This window comes from Octopus bimaculoides, chromosome 10, assembly GCF_046866305.1.
Source record: "Octopus bimaculoides isolate indiv1 chromosome 10, ASM4686630v1, whole genome shotgun sequence".
In the NCBI taxonomy this organism is placed as follows: domain Eukaryota; kingdom Metazoa; phylum Mollusca; class Cephalopoda; order Octopoda; family Octopodidae; genus Octopus; species Octopus bimaculoides.
In genome coordinates this window covers 4949751-4963553 of record NC_142937.1, presented here as the reverse complement: position 1 = coordinate 4963553, position 13803 = coordinate 4949751, and the positions used below count along the sequence as shown (strand labels likewise).

General features: G+C 33.4%; 1 protein-coding gene across 42 annotated transcripts in view; it reads left to right on the top strand.

Moving 5' to 3' along the window:
* LOC106869047 (MAGUK p55 subfamily member 7) overlaps nt 1-13803 on the top strand; it is an 850742-nt gene that overhangs the window by 268467 nt on the left and 568472 nt on the right. The window lies entirely within an intron of this gene.

The window sequence follows — 13803 nt, the reverse complement described above, 5'->3', positions numbered from 1 at the left end:
AGATGTAGGACTAAAGGGATTATAATAAAAGAAATAGTGTAGAGAAAAAGATATTGTTCATACATCATGCTTAGAAAGTAATTGTGTGTGATTTTGCTTTTCCATATTTTTGTTATCAAACCCCTTTTTATCTCAGTATATATTTTGATTTCTTATTCTTTTGCTTTTGAGTCAGTTTAATGTGCTTGCATCCAGTAACATTTTCGTTGAGTTGCCAACACTCCATTTTATCAATATTGTTATATATATGATTTTTTTAATCACTTTAATATTAAAAAAAAAAAACAGTACTAATAACTTATTCTGATTTTTCTTCATTCTTTCATTTGCCCTAAATGTGCAGACTTTTATCACCAGTCTCACTATTTTTCTTGTAAGCACAAGATAACAATCTTTAATAATAAATTCATTTATTTATCTATATTTAGACAGTAAATATATTTTTTAAACTTAAATAATTTTGAAGACATTCGTTACTAGCTTTAGAATTAATTTTAGATTTGTGTATCATTGGAATATATTTCAATATTTTCTTACATATGTATATATAAACATTCACACACACACACACACACACACACACACACACACACACACACACACCACACACACACACACACACACACACAAATATATATATGTAAAATCAGCAGAAACAATACTAATATAATAAATATGTATTTGAATATGCACAAGCAAACATAAGAATTTTTTTTTTCTTGCTTTTAAGTTAATGTGCTTGCATCCAGTAGCAAACATATAGGTATAGTTGCTCCCACTCAGTTTTATCAATATTGTTATATATGTGAAGGCAGTGAGCTGGCAGAGATGTTAGCACACCAGGCAAAATGCTTATCAGTACTTCTCCTGTCCTTATGTTCTGAGTTCAAATTCCGTCAAGGTCGACTTTGCCTTTCATCCTTTCGGGGTCAGTAAATTAAGTACCAGTTGCTGGAGTCGATCTAATCGACTGGCCCCTCTCCCAAAATTTTGGGCCTTGTGCCTAGAGTAGAAAAGAATATAGTTATATATATGTAATTTTTTTAATTACTTTAATGAAATATAAACACAAAATAGATTCTTATAATTCTTCATTAGTATTTCTATTGCTTTAAATGTGCTGGGTTTTTAGGACCAGTTCTATTTTATTTGCTAATCATGGGATATTAGCTTTTAACAAATTCATTTATGTATCTATAATTAGGCTGTAAATATGTTTTTTAAGCTTAAATGATATTAAGGTATCTTTTACTAGGTTTAGAATCAATTTTAGATTTGTGTATCAATGCAATATTATTTTAATATTTACTTACATATGAATATGTTTAAAACATATATATATATATATATATATATATATATATATGTATGCATACATACATATGTATACTTATCTACACACACACACTCACACACATGTATATACTGCTGTTCATTTTGTTCTCTCGGTAATTCATTAACATTGAAATGATGAATTTAAGCATATTTCATTGTATCCTCATAATCATTTGCAGCATACAAATTATGGGTATTAGTTTAGTTAGCAATTGTGTATGTATAAGCAAATATAACATAGCAGAATGCATGGTATATACATTTTGAATTTACAGTATGTAAATAGTGTATATGAAATAAATGAATATATGTATATTCTCTATAAAATTCTATGTATATAAATCAAGTATTGTCCTGAGCATCTTCAAATGATAAAAAGAGCCATCGAAGGTTTCAACAATAAAGTAATGTATGAAATATCAAAACTGTGTTATGTAACAAATAAAATAGGTGATTTTGCATGAAAGCAAGGTAAACATATATCAAAAATAGGCATTTTTAATGCATGATCATTTTCTTGATACGTTTCTAGAATTCTTAGAATATTTATGAGATTTAAGAATGATGAAATTATCATTTGGACTTTTTATGAATTTAATTTTTGTAAATTATTCTGTATTCCAAAATAGTGAATGTAATTTTTAATAGAAGTGTTTAACAAAATATCTTATCATTCACTAATTCTTTTTACTTATCACAAAATACATACAACAAAATATATTTTTATCTATCATAAAATATATATAAAATTTAATCACATTTTTACACTCATGATCATGATTTCTTTGAAAAAAAGTGTTTTGTGTTGTTATATACATCCCTACAATCACATCTATATGAAATCAAAATCAACCATGCAAAGAAGCATGAAAATATGTGCACACATATCAAGTTAGTCTTTTTTGTAAATTTCGCCACATATTTCTTAATATTTATTCAGCATCATCCATTTATTCTGAATTATATATATATATATATATATATATATATATATATATATGGATATTTATATATACATACATATATGTATATATATATATGTATGTATGTATACATATATGTATACACATATATATGCATATATATATGCATGTATATATATGTGTGTGTGTATATATATATATACCATTTTAATATTGCTGTACTTTAGCATCAATCGTTTCTTCATTTCAGTTTGAAATCAGATTAATATTGCTCTTATTCCAACTAACCAACCAACCACCCAGCCAATATCACTGTTTTATAAAAAAATAAAAATCTCAATTACTTTTTGTGATATTTCTCCTCTTAACCATATTAGTACTGCACTTGTTGTGTCAATAATTTGAGAGCCTCTTTGTCACGGCATTTAAATATTGCTTCATCAAATGAATCCTCAAAAGTTGTGCACTATGTAAAGTTTTGGTTAACATTTATTGCCTTTGTCGTATTGCATTACTCTTTTGTAAGATTTGTAAGATTGCATTTGATGGCATCATCATCATCATCATCATCATCATCATCGTTTAACGTCCGCTTTCCATGCTGGCATGGGTTGGACGATTTGACTGAGGACTGGTGAAACCGGATGGCAACACCAGGCTCCAGTCTGATTTGGCAGAGTTTCTACAGCTGGATGCCCTTCCTAACGCCATATGGAGACTTAATCAGGAAGCTCTATTAAGTTTGAGAGTATGACATGAAGTTCATCATTTTAGACAGTTTATCAAACGTAAAATTTAGTGCTCACTTCCATATAAAATGTAAGTTCAATATTTCTGCAAGGGTGTATCAATGACATTAAAGCATCAATTTCTTTTGACAACTCATCATAATGTTTTCTTTAGTTAGATGGGTTTTTTCCTGTTTAATAATCTTATCGTATGGACAATATTATATCTGGGGTTTCTAATCACTTATAACAGTTATCAATTCCTGAAATGAAATAAATTTGTTTTAGTTTGGTGCTCATTACTTCTTTTAAGTTTTAAGAATGGATATGCATAAAGTGATCATTTTATACAAAATACTGTTTATAAATAATTAATATAATCATTGCCATTGAAAAAATTATTATCATTTAGCAAACAGGCCATCTCATTATTATAGCATTTGCTGCTATATACTGGTTAACCTACATTTTAGATTAACGAATTTCTCAGTGTATTTATTATTTCATTCAAATAATCTTGTCATTGCAAGTAATCACAGCACAACTGTACAAATCTTCAATACACGTCATCTTTGGTTCTTGTTGAGTACTTTTTGTCATATATAATACATTGAGACAACTCTTCATAACTAGAATGTTTCAGAATATGGTAACTGTTTCATTATTGTAGGTCTTGTGAGATATGAATGTCTTAGAATTTACATGTTGTAATTCTAGAATTGTGGCATAGTTTCTAGTACATCTAATCTCCACCTCTATCAACTTTTAGTTTTATGTAAAACTAGACTGCATGAAAGCATATATTTTACAGCTGTCATATGACATGCAGTTACATTCCATAGTATGCTTCCTTGTAGATTTTTAGCGTTTTCTAATGAGCTAATTTTGATTTTGTGCTGAAATGAGTTTTGAGTTCTGGATTTCTCAGAAAACAGTAGGATTTTTCTTTATTCACTTCAGCTCTATTCAACCTTTTCATACAAAAGCTTTTCTGACAATATCAAAGTATGGTATTTTGTAATCTGCACTTAATTTTTTTTCAAATGCTTTCTCCTCGTTCCCTATTCTTCTCACACTCATCTGTTACTTCATCATCTATCATGCATCTTTTGGTTGATGGTCTTTTCTTTATTAGTTCTCATATTGTAATCCTGGAGGGTCTCACCATTGTCACTGGTCACCTTCTCACTCAGTACAGCCTGCAATATTCTTTCATCGATATTCCTCAGATGGTCATGCAAGGACTTACCTCCTTCTCACCACTTGCCTCTATTCCAACAAGTCCTGTTCCACCTTCCTTCCTAAGTAGGTAAAGCCCTGCTATGCATGGATGCCTTTATACTAGATGTTACTTCTAGTATAAAGGCATTCATGCATAGCCATTACTTTCCTACTCTTACTATTCATGTTGACAAGTTCCTCCTTTGTTCATTCCACAACTCCTGTGTAGTAATATATCACACCCACAAGTCATACACTGATGCCTTTAATCCGGTTCCCTCCATTTAGACTGACATGGCTTTTTAACTCTGCTGATATATTCAGAAATTACCTCCTTCATCTTGGTGTTCAACATTTGGCCTAGTTGTAAAACCCCAAAATGTAACCCTCTCTGTTCACTTCTCTTATCCACTCATCATTTAAAGTTGTACTCCACTGCTGTCTACTTTTGCCCTCTCCTCAGTTCAATAACGGTACATTTCTCTATACCAAATGCCAACTGGATGTCTTGTGAGAAAATTCGTACAGACTGAATCTAATTCACCTCTGCTAACTCCATAAAGTTTCAAATCATTCCTGAATATCAGGTGACTGATTTGTTTCATGTTTTTCTGCAGTAGTTTGTCACCAGCACCCATATTTCTCAAAGCCATGGAGTACAGTAATATACAAACAATAAACAGCTCAGGTGACACTGAGTTACTTTGAAAGATTCCCCTCTTGATGTCAACTTCTCCAATTACACTTCCACCAGCAGTAAAAATTGTCTTCCAGTTTCTCATACTAATTTTGAGCAAATAAATCAAATTTTTCACTGCCCTGGTCATTTCTGGGAATTTCAGAATCCACAAGGAACCATATCATATGCATTCTTATAGTCAGTCCTCACCATTGATAGGCATGTCAACCTTCTTTGATGGTTCCTAAGAATTGCCTTATCAACCAGCAACTGATCCTTTATTCCTTGTAATCCCTTCCTGCAATTTTTCTGTTCATCTGCTAGCATTTCATTTCTTTCAAGATGACCATACAGTTTCTTTTCTATTATCCAAGTTAGAAGCTTCCACATCATAGGTAAACAAGCAATTGGACAATAGTTACTGGCCAGAGCACCATTGAGTGGGTCCTTCTGAATCAACACAGTTCTTTCCTTGACAATTCCTTCTGGTACAATTCCTTGGTGTACACACCTTTCAGAAGTTTTTGTAGTTTAGGATGTAAATTCATCAAAACCTTGAACCAGAAACCCTGAACTAGGTTCAGTCTGTCTGCCTTCCAACTTTTCATCTTACCAATTCTGGCTTGAATATCTTTCAATGTGATGACAATGTCCTCCTGTATATCCATGTCTTGTTGTTATTATATTTTACTTCTCAGAGTTCTCAATCTTGCTTGCTCTGGTTAATTCTGTGAGAGCAGACAGCAATCTGTTGTCAAAGGTCTTTTAGACATGGTACCTAGATGTTAAGTATCATTGGATATTAAACTACTTAACATCCAAGTACTTATCTCAAAATCTTCACATTCTTGAAATTTCATCTTTTAGTATTCTGCGTTTCTCCATCTTTTCCAGCTCTTTGTTATCTACGCATGCATCCCCTGATATGGCAATATCTATGATTGATTTCTCTTTATCTACCACAACAATGTCTGTGCTCTGAGCATCGATCAGGGAGTCACATTGATTTATAAAATCCCACAGGAGCTTATATTTATTTTTATCATTTACGCCCTATCTTTCATGTTTGTACCATTTATTATTATTATTTTTTGCTCACTTTCTAACCCTGAAGGTGTATTAGAGTATCAGCCATTCACTACCAGTGAAATGAGATAGCACTCCTTATTTTTCAAGCACTCTCTGAAGTATTAAAGCTGTTCCAAGCAATGTTATTTTCCGCAAGTACTCCACCCTTATTGCAACCCTTGCTTGTTAAATATACTTCTCAAGATCTTTATTTATTGTTTGTTAGGCTCTGACAGTTATTGGTATTTTTATCACAGTTTTCAACAACCAAAATTGCTTAACCTCCCAAGCTTACCTGTCATTATCTATTAGCTTTTTTTCTTTTTTATTACATACATTGTTGTCAGCTGAGCATGCTATATCTATGATCCATCACTCTTTGCTTTCTTTCTCAGTTATCACTATATCTGGTTTCCTTTACTCTATCTCATGGTCACACTGAATCATAAATTCCCACAGGATCTTTGTATTATCATTTTCTCTAATGTCTTCAGGTTTATGTTCATACCAATGTTCTGTTCTGTCAAGTCCATACTTGTTGCAAAGTGTCCAAAGGATTATCCTTGCTATATTGTCTAGTCACCTATTATCTTCTTTATGAACTAGCAGTGTATATTGACTGATAATTTTCCATAAAGTTTCCCCATTCTCCCACAAATTTTGCTCTTGTTGCTTTCTGCTCTGTGTCATTTTCTGTGCTTGATGTAATTAGTTCTTTATACTTTCTCGAGAGCAAACATTAACCTGTAAAAGTGACTTTAAAAATTTCCAGTTTTTAATCACTTTAAACCATCCGTAACCACATTTTCCTTTGCCTCTTCTATCTTCAACACCTCTATGGAATTTCTCATACATTCTTTTCTCTATCCACCTATTTTCAATTTCATCCATCCTCAAATGCTTGTACTGTGTTTTCTCTTTGCAATCTTCAAAGTAGCACAAGTCTAACCTTCTTACTTTCAACAATAGTAGTTCCATAGCATTTTTTGTATCATACCAGGCTGTTTTCTTCTGCTCTAATGTGGTGTTTGCACTTAGTTGGTCCTCTTCTCTTATTCTTGGTGCATACAGTCTACCTGTGTCACTTATTCTTTGGATGAAAAACCCCATATCTTGTCAATTGCTTTCTTGTCTTTCGGTCTAAGCTGTTTTGTTCTTCTACTATCCATGCAATTACCCCTGCCCCGTATCTAAGGAGCAAAACTGCCCATGTGTTGTTAGCTTCAGTATTATTCCATCCATTCTGTTCTGATTTGAGGAAAAGCCTCAGTCTGCACTAGTATTCCACTTTAAATTTTTCCATCAATTCCTCTATTACTTTGTCTATTTCCAACATCCTCAAGTACTTATAACCTACCACTTCTATATGCTTCATAACCTTCCCTAATGGCATCACCAATTCCCCTGTGCATTTAATTTTGCTGCTGTTCAAGACTAACACACTGCACTTTTTCAATCTAATTTCCAATCTGGATGATGATGATGATGATGATGATGATGTATCAGCACTAAACATAAAATAAACACTGAACCAATGAAGAAACTTATCTGAGATTCATCCTTAATGCAAAGCTTGAGGTCGTCCATGAATAAGAAGGAGTCAACCTTTTGTAGGTAACCCTTCAACTCATACTCAACTGTCGAGGCAAATTTTCATCATTCTTCCAGGGTCAATAAAATAAAGTACCTGTCAAGTGCTAGAGTAGATGATAAAAACTACACTCTGCCTCACAATATGACTGACCTTGTAACTAAATAAGAAAGCATCATTATTAGTAGTATTGTATCTGATATACTCAGCTTGTTGCTGGAGGCATCATTAATGGACCCCTCATTTTCTTACCATAAACTATGTTGGAATGCTTTTTACAATTCTCAAGAACTGTGAAGAGACTCTTTGCACTGTCAAGTAATGCTGTTTTCTGGATGTGCTCTAATTTGATTTTTATTCCTATCTTTTCCAACCACTTTTCAGTTTCTTTGCTCACGCTACCTGAGGTACCAGCAATTATTGGTGCAATATATACCTTTTACCTTTTATATTAGCTACATGTTTTGATTTCACTCATGAGATACATATCTTATCAGTTTTTTTTTCCTTGTTTGACAATTCCACTATCACCAAGTCTCTCAATGTCTATGATCAGGTACAATTATCCTCCCTTGTTTACAAGTACAGTATTGGGTTTCCAATGTTCAATTCCATGACCACATTGGATCATGAAGTCCCAAAATATTTTTGATTTGCCATTTTTCACCACACTTTCTGGATCATGTTCATACTATTTCTCACCTTTTCCAATCTAAACTTTTAAATAATACCTAGTGAACCATCTAGTGACATTGTTATGCCTTTCTTCATTCTCTCAGAGCATAATTTGCATTATTATTATATTTTTCTCCACTCAGTATTAAATTGTCATTCTGCAGGAGTTTAATTACTTGAGATCAAGCTACATTAACAGCCTTAGGTATCTAGCCACTTTTCCGTTGACCCATTGACCTCTGCATGTAAGTGTAAAGCTCTATAGATTGTTGTCAACTCCCCTTTTTTTTTCTATTTATTATATTTTGAAGAGCTTCCTTTCTCCATTTGATTATTATTCCTTTATAACATCTGATAATGAATACTGCTCTCAGGTTTATGAGTTTGATGTCATTTATATCATTAGCTTTTGAATTTTAATAACCTCCTTAACCTTTAGAAATAGTTCCCCTTAATCTTTGCTTTTCATCATTCCATTCCTTATACCATCAACTTCTGAAACTCCCACATACTTGTAGCAGTTCTTATGCCTTCTTCTTATACCCACACTTACAAATACCAGACTTTATTCTGATGTTGTTATTAAAGATTCTCACTGATTCAACAAAGGTATATAATTCCTTTTCAGTTTTGACAAAAGTGGTTTTCAGTTTGACCTGTTGTTCTAATCGTAATTCATTTTCTGCTCTTCCTATCAACTAAATCTGTGTATTATGGACACCTTTCTTGTTTCATATATCACTCAAACATTTCCACTTCATCATTGTATCTTTCTACTTCCTTCAACTTCCTTCATCATTGTATCTTTCTACTTCCTTCAGTTTCTCAAACTTTTTTTTTTATATTTTGAAGTTCTGCTGGAACTTATGTCCTCCACTCTCATGTCATTTTATTTTAGTTACATTACAGCAATGCTTTACTGCAGTTCTTCAATTACAACATTCATTCCCTCTTTTCCCTTAACACATTGTCTTTCTTTTTTGGTGTTTTAATTAGTGTAACTTTCTTTGAGAAATTGTTGTTGACTTGCTTCCTGTCTCAATCTCTTGATGCGATCTTCTATTCATCTTTTACTTTATAGTATTTGTCTGTTCTGGGTTGACCTAATGTGACTAACCTCTTAGATTATTACTTCTGCTACAACTACAGTGGTACTTTGTTTTATTGTTTTTATACTAAATGCTCTAAAAGTTTGGCAGATTTGTTACCACTTTATCTAATGATAGGCTCCATACATTGTCAACAGCTTTCTAGTTTTTTTCTCAAGTCTGTCACATCTGGTCCAGTCTGCAATTCCAAATCCATATCTGATTACCAGTACTACTCTTGCATTTATTACTTTGATAACTGTTATGGGGATAATAGTAATAATGGGACACCCCCTACCATGTGACGAGCAGTATGTGCTAGTCATTATAAATACTGTGACACAGGAAGTTGAGGGTGTCAGTCGAGTAGTCGATTGATAGATAGTCGTGTTCTTACTTATCTAACTAACTATACTGCTATACTGGAGTGGGTGCCATAACAGTCTGGCAGAGGATTACAACAGTAGCAATAAGAAATTAGCAAACTCACAAGGAATTAAGAAACCCACAAGGAATTAACAAACTCACAAGGATTAAACAAATTCACTAAGAGTTACAAAACTCACAAAAGTTTTTTGTGCAAATTTTACAGTATACAAAATCGTAAAACCATGGAAGAATTATTGGCTGGTTTGCTTGAGTTGCAAAAACAGCAACAACAACAACTGAAAAAACAACTACTACTACTATTATAGCAACAAATGCTACAATTAATGAATAGTAATTTGTCAAAAAATGCTGAAAGAATGTTCTCACCAGATTATGTCGCAAACTCAATAACAGTTTTAAAAAAGGAATACCAACACACACAGTGAATACACTACAGTTGAATTATGATTACAAAATGGAATATTTACCATCAAAAAAACTAGGCCATGCGGATGGGTTGTCCAGACTAAAACCAAAACTCTGCGAGCCATTTGATGATATAATAATCACAGCTTTAAGATCAGAAGGAGAAATAAAAAATGTAATGTTGAATGTGGTACATGAATTACCACTGACCCTTGAAGACATAAAACGAAATGTGTAAAAGGACAAATTCATAATAGAAATGAAAAGAATACTATAGACAGGAAAAGTAAATAGGAACAGGATTTGTGTGAAACAAAACCAAGACATGAACCTATACTCAATTTCTGATGGCATACTGATGTATGCACAGAGAGTAGTGATACCTGAAACATTGCAAAAGAAAATGTTGAGGGAATTTCATGTTGGACATCCTGGTATTTTGAGGATGAAAGTTTTAATGCATAGCTACATGTGCTGGCCAAAATTGGATAGCAAAATTGAAAATTTAGTGAAAGGCTGCAGGGATGTACGCTAGTGGCAAAATTACTGATGATACAAAGTAGATGTGCCATGGTTGAGATTACACATCAATTTCACTGGTCCCTTAAATGGTTCATACTACTTAATGGTAGTTGATAGTTTCTTTAAGTGGCCAGAAATTTGCTTGTCTAAAAAACCAACCTCCTCAACTGTGACAAATTTTCTACATGAGCTGTTTGTGAGATTTGGCATCCCAGACATAACAGTGTCAGACAATGGAATGCAATTTGTGTCTTACGAGTTTAAAAAGTTTCATAAGATGTTCACTGCAGAACATGTAACTATGGCACTATACCATCCCAGATCTAATGGACAAACAGAATGCTTTGTCGATATGTTTAAGAGAGCCCTAAGAAAGTCAAATAAGGAAATCATGGATGAGGTAGCTCTAGAACAATTCTTAAGAGTATAGTGCATGATTCCAAATCCGAATACACCAGTAGGTATGTCACCAGTGAAGCTGATGTCTGTGAGGAAAATAAAATAAGTCTTCGACAAATTACTACCTGGTAAGAAAAGAAAATTTGTGGTGGATTATAGGGCAAAATTTTATAAAATTGCTGAAAATGTATTTGTTAGGACATATAAGAATGGAAAACATCCTTTCTGTTCTGCTGGATACAGATTGTTACTTTCTACATGATTATATAACTTTTCCACCAAGATACCAGTCGTAAGCTGCTATATAAATGGTAAACAGGTTATAGGTTGAATATTTGATACCAATTTACCTTTCAAGTACTTCTTGAGACATGACTAATGTTCATCCTCTTGTCATCCAGGTAGAGTCATGACCCTACTGCAGGCATTCATCCAGGTGTGAAGTGATCCTTCCATGCAGCTATGTAAAATTCTTCAGCCAATAATGTTGTGCTCCATCTGAGCTAGGTCCCTTCCAATTTATTTTTTAACTTCAGTCTCACTGAATACAGATCAGTTCTGACATCTTTTTGTCTTGGTACAGTTGCAAGATGCCTCTCCACTTCTGTTAGCCGCTCTGTAATTTCTTTTTGTATTACTGGCCTGTTCCAAAGTTCTCCTCAAAATGCATTGCTTTTTACACATCTGGAATCTGTTTCTGATGTTGTTCCCCCTCTATTTCTTCAAAAAAGATACCCACTGTTTGATTGAAACAATCTATTTTGCTCAAAACTTTTGCACCTAGCATCATATCATTTTGATTTGGCCTTTTAACATTGTCACTCTTTGTGACCTTCTTCATGTACAGTTTGTTTTCCCCTTTCTTGTAACCTGTACAGTCCATTCAATTTTCTATCTCATCCTTGAGTTCTTTCATTATCCAATTCAATTTCCCCAGTTCTTTCCATGTCTTTTCCAGCTTCATTCATATTGTTTTCCTCCAGTTTTGTTCTTTCTTTTCTTTCCCTTTGTTTTTTTTTTTTTCAGCTGTCTTTGACTTATATCTTATCATGTCAGCTACAACATTACCAGTAGCTATTATTAACTGCTTTGTTTCACCAATGTTTTTTTTTTGTTTTGATCAAGCTCAAAACACCATTTACTTTGCCTGTAGCTTTCTTTACTTTTCCTCTGTCCATACACCTTACATTTTGTGGCACTTCATTTTTCCCAGCACGTATTTTATCTCACAGCATTTTTGGAATCTCCTTCTCTTCTTCGTTCAAGTCTTCTGCAACATTTACTGTCACTTGCCCAGCTAAATCATCTTCACTATTTACTTCATCAGCATTCTCATCAATATAGTGATTTCCTTCTTTTTCTTTCTCTTCATCTCTTACCCCTTCATTGCCACTTTCTGACACTGTTGTTTCACACTCTTTGTGTTCATTTTATTCTTCTCTACATTTCTTCAACCTCTAATCCTGTCATGCAATCATTTATACAAATTCCCTTTACCTGATCTCTCAATCATTGGGTGGAAGCTAGAAAGACTACCTTTCCATCCCGTATTCTCTTCATTCATTTCATGAAACCTTCTTTATTTGGCTCACTTCTCAGCAAACATTCAATCGCAATCTTGTTTACATCTTTTTCTTATTTCATTTTCTTCTCTCTGCACTTTTTGACTTCAATTCTGGTCCTGATCAATGGCTTGATGATAAGCACCAGAGCTTGATCAGATGCTCCTTGCCTGTTGTGTACGATACCTTCCCTGTTAACAGTTCCGGTCTCATTAACCCCTTCGCTCCTAATGGGACACATGTATCCCAAGATAATTTGATATCACTCATTTTGAAGTAGCATTTATAAGGTTGTGCATTGTGCAATCACCGTCTCTAGATGGGTTGCCAACCAAGGCTCAGAGTGTTCACACCTACCCTCATATACACTGTTAGATGGCTGTTGACTCCGATGAGTTTATCTGCCCTTTGACAGGTCTTGTTTCTTTTCCCAAAGGTTGTCCAACTACCACCCTCCTCATCAACCTCATCAAGTGTGATTAGTAAGTTTGCCAGTTTAGTTGCTGACGACCCAACCATTAGTATGTTTATTTTAAACTTAATTACAGCATACATTCACCAACACCAGGAGCTTGCTAGACCTTCTCTCCCAACCAATGCAATAAGACAAGTACAAACTATACAACTGAGGTCCCCCAATCACCATATCCCACCATCACTGCTTATTCTAACATATTTACCTTAATATTCTTTATCAATATTCTTATTACTCTTGTGGTAATAATTATTATTACTATCCTTGCCACAACTACTACCACTGTCATTATTATTAGAAATCACTATTCTTATTTTTACTTACACTACCATGCTTACTATCACTATCACAACCAATTTCACCATTACTATAACTATCAGTATTTTGTCACAATCATTATCAAGATTTCTGGTATAGGTGGCAGGAATGGGATTGGGTGGGTGCAGATATAGGTGAAACGCAATAGAAATTTAAACTACCATTTGAAATTTGTTGGAAAAAAGGAAACAAGTTAAAAAACGTATTTATACAGTTATTATACATGTAAAAGAAGTGAACAAATGATTTTATCTTGCCTTTAAATTCCTGCATATAATTCCATTAGTAGAAACTGTGACCAAAGGACCAAAAAAGAGGAAAAAGATATATGAATGTTTAAATACTTAGTACTATTCTGAAGTGAGACAGAGAGAGCTAGCAACGTCTCTGTCTTCACCGTCATCATCATCATCATCATCATCAT